Consider the following 11,039-nt stretch of genomic DNA (forward strand, 5'->3'; position numbering starts at 1 on the left):
CAAGTAGCTGGGATTACAGGCATGTGCCACCACGCCTTGCCAATTTCATATTTTTAGTAGAGACGGGGTTTCTCCATGTTGGTCAGGTTGGTCTCGAACTCCCGACCTCAGGTGATCCACCTGCCTTGGCCTCCCAAAGTGATGGGATTACTGGCGTGAGCCACTGCACCCAGGGTAGATGTTTCTTTCTTGTTATTATTCCCTAAACAACGAAGTATATTGGCCAGGTGCAGTGGCTCATGCCTGTAATCCCAGCACTTTGGGAAGCCACTGCCGGCGGATCACCTGAGGTCAGGAGTTTGAGACCAGCCTGGCCAACGTGGTGAAACCCCATCTCCACTAAAAATACAAAAAGTAGCTGGGCATTGTGGCACATGCCTGTGATCCCAGCTAATTGGGAGGCTGAAGTGGGAGAATCACTTGAACTCGGGAGGTGGAGGTTGTGGTGAGCAGAGATAGCACCATTGCACTCCAGCCTGGGCAGCAAAGTGAGACACTGTCTCAAACAAACAAACAAAAAACAATGAAGTATAACAAAGATTTACACAACTTTACATTGTATGAGTTATGATAAGTAATCTAGAGATGATTTAAAGTATACGAGAGGATATCCATCAGATATTTGCAAATACTATGCCATTTTCTATCATTTTATACCAGGAACATAAGCATCTGTGCATTTTGATGTCTGAGGAAGGTCCTGGACCCAAAGCCCCAGAGATACCAAAAGATGACTGTACATACTTAGAACAAAACTTTGAGTGGAGATGAGGGTAGAAAAAAAAACTTGGATGCCTAGAACAAAAGTATAAATAGTAATAACTTCTTTATTCATGGTGGGGTTACAGAGTCAACACTTTCTTTTTTTTTTTTTTTTTTTGAGACAGAGTCTTGCTCTGTCGCCCAGGCTGGAGTGCAGTGGCCGGATCTCAGCTCACTGCAAGCTCCGCCTCCCGGGTTCACGCCATTCTCCTGCCTCAGCCTCCCGAGTAGCTGGGACTACAGGCGCCTGCCACCTCGCCCGGCTAGTTTTTTGTAGTTTTTAGTAGAGATGGGGTTTCACAGTGTCAGCCAGGATGGTCTCGATCTCCTGACCTCATGATCCGCCCGTCTCGGCCTCCCAAAGTGCTGGGATTACAGGCTTGAGCCACCGCGCCCGGCCCAGAGTCAACACTTTCTATACTGTCTGCATTTAAAAAATTAAAATGTTTTACTTTATAGTTAGGAAAAAATTTATTTCCATTTGTAAGAGAAAGCAAAAGTTCTCTACTGTTTACTACCCTCCCCATATCATTAACAACATGAAAATAATTATATGAGCATCTCTTTTTTTTATTTTTTGAGATGGAGTTTCACTCTTGTTGCCCAGGCTGGAGTGCAATGGCACCATCTCGGCTCACTGCAACCTCTGCCTCCCGGGTTCAAGTGATTTTCTTGCCTCAGCCTCCTGAGTAGCTGGGATTACAGGCACCGAGCACCATGCCCGGCTAATTTTTGTATTTTTAGTAGTATTTTTCACCAAGTTGGCCAGGCTGGTCTCGAACTCCTGACCTCAGGTGATCCACCCATCTCAGCCTCCCAAAGTGCTGGGATTACAGGCGTAAGCCACCATGCCTTGCCACGAGCATCCTTTTAATGAAAAAAATATATATATATATAATATATAAATATATAAAAAATAAAATATATATATTTTTTAGATATAGATGGATATTTCCTTAACATAGTAAGATAAAATCCTAAAGTCACAAAAGAAAAGCTTGATAAATTTGACTATATAAAAATGAAACTTGTACAAAAATAAAACTAAAAGGCAGGAAAAAGAAGTACATAAAAAAAAAAAATATATATATATGTATATAACCTTTTCTATGTAAACATAGTGCCTGTAGTCCCAGCTACTCAGGAGGCTGAGGCGGGAGAATCGCTTTAATCTGGGAGGAGGCGGAGGTTGCAGTGAGCTGGGATGGTGCCACTGCACTCTCCAGCCTGGGTGACAGAGCGAGACCCTGTCTCAAAATAAATAAAGAAAATAAAAGAAAAGTAAAAAGAGGCCGGGCACAGTGGCTCATGCCTGTAATCCCACCACTCTGGGAGGCTGAGGCGGGCGGATCATGAGGTCAGGAGATCGAGTCCATCCTGGCTAACTCGGTGAAACGCCATCTCTACTAAAAATTAGCCGGGCATCGTGGTGGGTGCCTGTAGTCCTAGCTACTTGGGAGGCTGAGGCAGGAGAATGATGTGAACCTCGGAGACGGAACTTGTAGTGAGCCGAGACTGCGCCACTGCACTCCAGCCTGGGCAACTGAGTGAGACTCTGTCTCAAAAAAAAAGAGAAGAAAAGAAGAAAGAAAAAAATAAGAGATGGTGAGAAAAAGAACATGGCCAGAAGGCATGAAGAAATGAAATGTGTGCTGAGGTGTAGTCTAGATATTTCAATATTGGAAATATATTAATATATCTGATCATATGGGTAGATTTGAAGAAAAATCATAAAATGGTCTCCATAGATGCTGAAAATACATTTGGCCAAATTTGACTTAGGTAGATATAGATGTATATTTCCTTAGCATGGTAAGATAAATTGATCTCAGTTCAACATCATGCTTAATGCCAGAACTTATAAACATTTCCAATAAAGTGAGGAAAAAGATAAAAGATGTCCATCATCACTACTATTATTTCACAGGGTGCTGAGGTTTTAGCCAATTACAATTAGACAAGAGACGGAAGCTAGAGGTATAAAAATTGGGAAAAGAGGCCGGGCGCGGTGGCTCAAGCCTGTAATCCCAGCACTTTGGGAGGCCGAGATGGGAGGATCACGAGGTCAGGAGTTCGAGACCATCCTGGCTAACACGGTGAAACCCCGTCTCTACTAAAAAATACAAAAAACTAGCCAGGCGAGGTGGCGGGCGCCTGTAGTCCCGGCTACTCGGGAGGCTGAGGCAGGAGAATGGCGTAAAAACCCGAGAGGCAGAGCTTACAGTGAGCTGAGATCCGGCCACTGCACTCCAGCCTGGGCGACACAGCGAGACTCCGTCTCAAAAAAAAAAAAAAAAATTGGGAAAGGAGAAAGTAAAACTATCACTACTTGCGTAAGTTATTATTGTAAACTAAAGAGTTCTCGAAAGAAGCAGAAGAAATACGTTTAAAATCTTGGAGGTAGGAAGACCTTTGCAACTATGCCTTAAAATCCTAAAGTCACAAAAGAATAGCTTGATAAATTTGACTATATAAAAATGAAACTTGTACAAAAATAAAACTAAAAGGCAGGAAAAAGCAGCACATAAAATAAAAAGAACTGGGGAATCACATTTGCGACTCATATTCTGTCTCTGTAAGAACAACAAGTAAATAATGAGTAAAGAATGTGTACACCTGGAAGGTTGGAAAAATCCCAAGTCTGGATAATTTAAGGGCCAAGAGCCCTCTGAAGTTTCGCTGAAAAATTAACTTGCAAAAGGCAGATTATTTGGATAAAAGGCATGCAAATGTATTTAACATGTTTATATGGGAGCTTGAACCTGGGAGGCGGAGGTTGCAGTGAGCCAAGATCGTGCTACTGCTCTCCAGCCTGGGCAACAGAGCAAGACTTCGTCTCAAAAAAAAAAAAAAAAAAAACACCAGGGGAAATTGTTCATATTTTTTTCTTTTTTTTTTTTTTTGAGATGGAGTCTGGCTCTGTCGCCCAGGCTGGAGTGCAGTGGTCGGATCTCAGCTCACTGCAAGCTCCGCCTCCTGGGTTTATGCCATTCTCCTGCCTCAGCCTCCCGAGTAGCTGGGACTACAGGCGCCCGCCACCTCGCCCGGCTAGTTTTTTTGTATTTTTTAGTAGAGACGAGGTTTCACCGTGTTAGCCAGGATGGTCTCGATCTCCTGACCTCGTGATCTGCCCGTCTCGGCCTCCCAAAGTGCTGGGATTACAGGCTTGAGCCACCGCGCCCGGCCATATATTTTTTCTTCAATTTGAGAGCAAGTACTGTTTATTAACTGGCCCGATTAGAAAAATAATCATGGTAGACACCTTAGTTCATTATTTTAAGAAGCCTGTTAATCTGGTCCTCTCTGTTGCCAGCATCTCCACCTTCTACAAAATAGGTGGTCATTTTCTTCATTCCACTTCTTGCAGAAGATAATTTGAAGGACCACAGGAAGTTATTTGCTTCTTTGAAGCGTTTTCCAACAGTATAGGTCTCATGAATCAGATCCTCCATGCAGATGATGCCATATTTACCAAGAGATTGAGCAATCAAAGTGTTATCTGTCAAAGCAATTTGCTTCTTCTTGATTTTGCCATAACCACGCTGCTAGATTATTCATTTACTGCCTTCAGATTTGGTTACCCCCATGCAATGTATGGCTCTACAATCCACAGCATGTTAGTTGAAGCCTTGTTGATTTTCACAAAGGTTCCATTGAAGATTTGATGAAGGCGAAGAAGCTGCAACACCTTTTAGACCTTTGTGCTCACACCATGGATACCTCTGAATCTGATGACAAACACCAATTTGGGTTCTACAGGTACATAGACGTTGCCAACTTTTCTTGCCATTCTCACCATTCGAATTTCAGTTCTGTACATCTGCCTATATTCCTTGTGATAGTGCTTCGCTTTTTCATAGATAAGCTTCTTTCTGCCTTTCAAAACATCTTTTGGGCAAACTTCTTTCTCAGGCGCTTGATCTTCAGCTCTGCAAAATTCCTTTGTTTTTTCTTAAGAGTTTCTGACGCAGCAGGAAGCTGCTGCTTCTTCTCTTTGACACCCTCTATGGTTCTAGCTGGAAAAGAGGAGAAACTGCCCAGTTTTATGCTTAGGTTCAGCAATGTATGATCAGCCATGTAGAAAAGTGATTGGACAAAAAGGGTCCAAAAATCTTTTTTTCTGAGAAATTGAGCAGTAAATTCCTATTACTGGAATCCTTTGAAAAATAGAAGGAAAATTTTGCAGATCATCTATAAACATTACATTCGGTGACAATAAAGAGGCAATTCTCTTACATTCTGTAGAAACAATTCACACACTTGATGCAATGTGAAACTCCAGATTGGAATATGAGCAGAGCGGTTGATTTCCTATCAAAATGTTGCAAAATGATCTTTGAAGAAGATGGGAGAACTTGTCCTCCCAAGTTCAAGGTGTCAAGTTTTGTTTCAAAACTATAGTAATCAAGAAAGTATAATATTGGCACAGTATTATACAGACCAAAATAATGGGGAAAAGCCTAGAAACAGATATACGTGCATGAAAATATTATATGTTATAGAGTTAGTGTTGTGGATTGATTGGTGGATTGTTTCATAAATGGTGCTGAAACAGTTTGGTATTGGAACAGTGAAACAAAGGCCTATCATGACTACCTCCATTTTGCTCTTAATGTTAACCTCCCACAATGATATATTTTAGGTTAACTTCCTTCCTTATCTCTGCACATAGGCCACATTAAGTATGGGAGGAATTTAGTTTATGGGTTAATTTTAAAGCAAGGATGAAAATAGTCCCTTTCCGTAACCACCAAGGAGATAGGAAGGGCATATGAACAAGTAACAGTGTTTACTATTAAAACTAAATGTTAAAAATTTAGACAAGAACAGGTGGCTGACTACTGTAATTCCAGCACTTTAGGAAGCTAAAGAGGGAGAATCGCTTAAGCCCAGGAGTTTGAAAGTAGTCTGGGCAGCTTGGCGAGACACTATCTCTACAAAAAACATAAAACCAGGAAACAAAACCACTAACCAGGCGTGATTGCATGAGCACGTAGTTCCAGCTACTTGGGAGGCTGAGACAGGAGGATCTGGGTTTGAGCCCAGGAGGTTGAGGCTGTGGTGGTCGGTATTCATGCCACTGCACTCCAGCCTGGGCAACGAAAACAAAACAAAACAAAAACCCCAAAAACAAAAACTACTGGGAATGAAAGGAATGAGGCACATCCCCCATATATCTCCCAACTTCCTGAGTCCAGCACAAACACATTCCTCCATATTTCTTTCTTTCTTTTTTTTTTTTCTTTTTTTTTTTTTTTTTTGAGATGGAGTCTTGCTCTGTCGCCCAGGCTGGGGTGCAGTGGCCGGATCTCAGCTCACTGCAAGCTCCACCTCCCGGGTTTACGCCATTCTCCTGCCTCAGCCTCCTGAGTAGCTGGGACTACAGGCGCCCGCCACCTCGCCCGGCTAGTTTTTTGTATTTTTTAGTAGAGATGGGGTTTCACCGTGTTAGCCAGGATGGTCTCGATCTCCTGACCTCGTGATCCACCCGTCTCGGCCTCCCAAAGTGCTGGGATTACAGGCTTGAGCCACCGCGCCCGGCCACTCCATATTTCTTTCAAACTTCAGAAAAACATCACTTGGGAGATCTCTGATAAGGAATGCTAAATGTATAATGTTAACCAATTGTAATGCTGTAACCGAGAGAATTACCTTGTTCCCTGTAACTTTACATATCCTGTTTACATCGGGCTATAAAAAGCAAGCACTCGCATTGTTCGAGGCCCTCCTGTATGCTATGGAATGGAGGGACCAAGTTCGAACTTGTAATAAAGATCCTTGCTGCTTGGCTTTGACTCTGGACTCTGGTGGTCTTCTTTGGGGAACAAATGGTCTGGGCATAACAGGGAGGCTGAGGTGGGAGGATCACTTGAGCATGAGAGGTTGAGGCTACAGTGAGCTATGATCTCCTCACCACACTCCAGCCTGGGTGACAGTGAGAACTTATCTAAAAAAAAATAAAAAATAAAAAAATTATGACCTGACCAAGGACAAAGAAGTTTACCCTTACTGCCCTCAGAAGGGAATATCTTGATGTGGGAAAGCTGTTTATGATTTGTAATATTGTGTGGTGAAAATAGTATTTGCCTTTGTAAAAATGCATACATTATATGATCTTTTTATAAAGTGATACATAGGAATATTATTCATAGGAAAAATTTCTAGAATAATAGATCCCAGTGGATTTTAAACTTCATTCTGAAGAACTGTGAGGTACCAAGAAGGTGCTTTGGGACTCAACTCAGGGGATGTTTGCAGACCAAACTATTGGGTTTTCAGGCATCCACCTCCTAATTTTGTGTTTTACATATTAATAACCTACATAAGATTCATTTAAAGGAGAAGTTTTGCAAGGTTGAAAAATTTGCAAATCACTTGCATATACTGAGTGTAAAAGTAGTTATCTCTAGACGTTTTTCTCTCTTTTTTTTTTTTTTTTTTTTGAGACGGAGTCTCGCTCTGTCGCCCAGAGTGGAGTGCAGTGGCCGGATCTCAGCTCACTGCAAGCTCCGCCTCCCGGGTTCACGCCATTCTCCTGCCTCAGCCTCCCGAGTAGCTGAGACTACAGGCGCCCGCCACCTCGCCCGGCTAGTTTTTTGTATTTTTTTGTTTTTTTTAGTAGAGACGGGGTTTCACCGTGTTAGCCAGGATGGTCTCGATCTCCTGACCTTGTGATCCGCCCGTCTCGGCTTCCCAAAGTGCTGGGATTACAGGCTTGAGCCACGGCGCCCGGCTCTTTTTGTTTTTTTATTTAATCACTCAACTCCCAACTGACCTATTAACAGACAGCCCAATTACCTGCGGTAATTTTCGTTTCTTTGAGTATCTTGCATTTTCAGATTTTTCTGTAATGCAAAGTATCGCTTTTGTAATAAGAAAAAATGTTATTTTAATTTTTAAAAAGCTAATAAGACAAGAACAACATTACATTCACTTGATAGTGACATTTTAATACATTAAATCAGAAAAGAGTCTCCGCAAAAGGAATTGTAAGGGGGTTCTTATTCTTGAGTAGAGCACAGTGGTTTATTTGTATCTGTGGGTTTATCTGTTTCCATAGTAGCAACCTAGATCAGCTGAGAACAGGTGGATAGGGTTTTCTGTTGAATATAATCTCTTATTATCTTGTAAATTAAGTTCTTGCCCTATTTGGCTGTATGACACCAATGACTGGGAGAATCTGAATCAAACTAGAGGGTAAGTAAAGGACATAATCAAAGGAAAAATATGAAAAAGTTTGTTTTAAAATCCTTTTGTATTAGCTGGGCGTGGCGGCACAATGCCTGTAATCCCAGTTAATTGCGAGGCTGAGGCAGAAAGATCATCTGCGCCCAGTGGAGGCGGCAGTGAGCTATGGTTTTACCATGGCAACTGCAGTCTGGATGTCAGAGTGAGACTGGTTTCAAAAAAAAAAAAAGAGGAAGAAGAAAAATGAGTAAATAAAAATCCCTCTGTAAATAATTTTGTATTGTATTCCTGAATTTTTCCCAGGTGAACCAAGTAGCAAAGTGTTAGCATGGCTATTAAGTTCAGTAGATAGTCCTATTGCATTGTGTTATTTATTAGCTTATATTAAGAAATGATGTACTGGCCGGGCGTGGTGGCTCAAGCCTGTAATCCCAGCACTTTGGGAGGCCGAGACGGGCGGATCACAAGGTCAGGAGATCGAGACCATCCTGGCTAACATGGTGAAACCCCGTCTCTACTAAAAAAAAAAAAAATACAAAAAACTAGCTGGGTGAGGTGGCGGGCGCCTGTAGTCCCAGCTACTCGGGAGGCTGAGGCAGGAGAATGGCCTAAACCCGGGAGGCGGAGCTTGCAGTGAGCTGAGATCCGGCCACTGCACTCCAGCCTGGGCGACAGGGCAAGACTCCCTCTCAAAAAAAAAAAAAAAAAAAAAAAGAAATGATCTACTAATACCTAATGGGTCTTAGCCTTTTAAAATGTAAACGACTCCTCAAGACTTTTAGGAAGTTAATAAAACACTGGTTCCCTCAGTTTTTAGAGATGATAATGAGAGAAATAAACCTGTGGAGCTGGTTAAGGTAAATCTTTTGAATTTAGAAAGGTTTATCTTTTGACTTCCTGCCATTGGTGCATATATTCCCTGGGCAAGTTAAAAGGTTTTTTTCTTCATTCATTTATCCTTTTTCTTTTTTTATTTTTCTTTTTTAAATTTTAAATTCAGGGGTATCAACGAAAAGAGTCAAACTCTGTAAAACATTTGAAGAGATTTATTCTGAGCCAAATATGAGTGACAGTGGCCCATAAGACAACCCTCAGGAGGTCCTGAGAACATGTGTCCAAGGTGGTCAGGGTGCGACTCGGTTTTATACATTTCAGGGAGACATGAGACTTCAATCAAATACATTCAAGTAATACATTGGTTTAGTTCAGAAAGGTGAGACAACTTGAAGGGTGGGGCTTTCCAATTATAGGTAAATTTAAAATTTTTCTGGTTGACAATTGGTTGAGTTTATCTTAAGACCTGGGATCAATAGAAAGGAAATATTTGGGTTCAGGTGAAGAATTGTGGGCTGGGCGCGGTGGCTCACGCCTGTAATCCCAGCACTTTACCAAGCTGAGGTGGGCGGATCACCTTGGGAGTTTGAGACCAGCCTGACCAACATAGAGAAACCCCGTCTCTACTGAAAATACAAAATTAGCCGGGCGTGGTGGCAGATGCCTATAATCTTAGCTACTTGAGAGGCTGAGGCAGGAGATTCACTTAAGCCTGGGAGGCGGAGGCTGCCGTGAGCTAACGCCATCTCGCTCCAGCCTCCGCAAAAAGAGCGGAACTCAAAAAAAAAAAAAAAAAGATAAAGACTTGTGGAGACCAAAGTTTTTATTGTGCAGACGAAGGCTTCAGGCAGCAGGCTTCAGAGATAATAGATTGTAAATGCTTCTTATCAGACTTAAGGTCTCTGTTGATGTTAATGCCTGGGAGGTATAATGAGGCCTGTCAGACCCTCACTTCCTGCCATCGCCTGAACCAGTCCTTCAGGTTAAATTTTATCCAGGCCCTGGCCGAGGAGGAAGTTCACTCAGATGGTTGGGGGGGGTCTTAGATTTTTATTTTTGGTTTACAGGGTTACAAGGGCAGTTTTGTTACACAGGTAAACTTGTGTCCTGGGGGTTCGTTATACAGATTTATTATTTCATTCATTCTGTAATTACTAACCAAGAGCTTCCTAAATGCAAGATTGAATGCCTATTGAGTGCTAATGGTGTGAGCTCTGTACTCATTGTGCCTGTAAACCTGAATGCAAGTCAGGAGAAATATGAGTCTGACTTAGCTTGACAAACGTTATGTTTAGCCAACTTAGGACATTTCCTAATAAAAGCGAAACATCAACCCTTAACTTCATTTAGTAAAGGGTGTGAAACCATGCTTGCTTTTTAGGAACAACTTCTCTAAAACTCATCTTTCCTTTCTTCCTATTATGGGAAAAGTGTCCTGTTTTTCTTATCCAAGCAGAGGACTAAGCTCAGTTTTTCTTATCTTGCCCAGATTCCTATCTAAGGAGTTTGGGGAGTTATGACCTACAAACCATAAATTCTCATCAGATGAGTTTTGTTTAACCCTATAAATATATCGTGACTACTTTCCAATCTGACTTTGGCATAACATTACGTGACAAAGAAGAAAATCAAAATATTTTATCTCAAAATGTGTTTCTTTGCCACATTTTGAAATGGCGCTGCAAAGCTGCCCTTTGTGGGGGAAAATTTGCATCTGTAAAGAATCTCTATTAACATAGCTAGATCTAGGCCGGGCGCGGTGGCTCAAGCCTGTAATCCCAGCACTTTGGGAGGCCGAGACGGGCGGATCACAAGGTCAGGAGATCGAGACCATCCTGGCTAACATGGTGAAACCCCGTCTCTACTAAAAATACAAAAAACTAGCCGGGCGAGGTGGCGGGCGCCTGTAGTCCCAGCTACTCGGGAGGCTGAGGCAGGAGAATGGCGTAAACCCGGGAGGTGGAGCTTGCAGTGAGCTGAGATCCGGCCACTGCACTCCAGCCTGGGCGACAGAGCGAGACTCCGTCTCAAAAAAAAAAACAAAAAAAACAAAAAAAACAAAACAAAACATAGCTAGATCTTTTTCTTCTAGGCCCTCTCAATCCTTAAGAGATTAACTGAGAGTCTAGCACCATTTAAAGGTCTGAACAGGAAATATTTGTCATCTGTTGTCTCTAAAGGCAGCCACTATGAGACTTCAAAAGAACCTTGGTCTCCACAATCTTTTATCTTAACCTGAACATTTCCTTTCCCAG

At 42.2% G+C, this 11,039-nt stretch overlaps 1 pseudogene; it reads right to left on the reverse strand.

The window, feature by feature from the left end:
* Positions 1 to 4,025: 4,025 nt before the first annotated feature.
* LOC144334783 (large ribosomal subunit protein uL30 pseudogene) lies at positions 4,026 to 7,595 on the reverse strand (annotated as a pseudogene).
* Positions 7,596 to 11,039: the final 3,444 nt, after the last annotated feature.

The sequence above is a fragment of the Macaca mulatta genome, chromosome 15, assembly GCF_049350105.2.
Source record: "Macaca mulatta isolate MMU2019108-1 chromosome 15, T2T-MMU8v2.0, whole genome shotgun sequence".
Lineage (NCBI taxonomy): Eukaryota > Metazoa > Chordata > Mammalia > Primates > Cercopithecidae > Macaca > Macaca mulatta.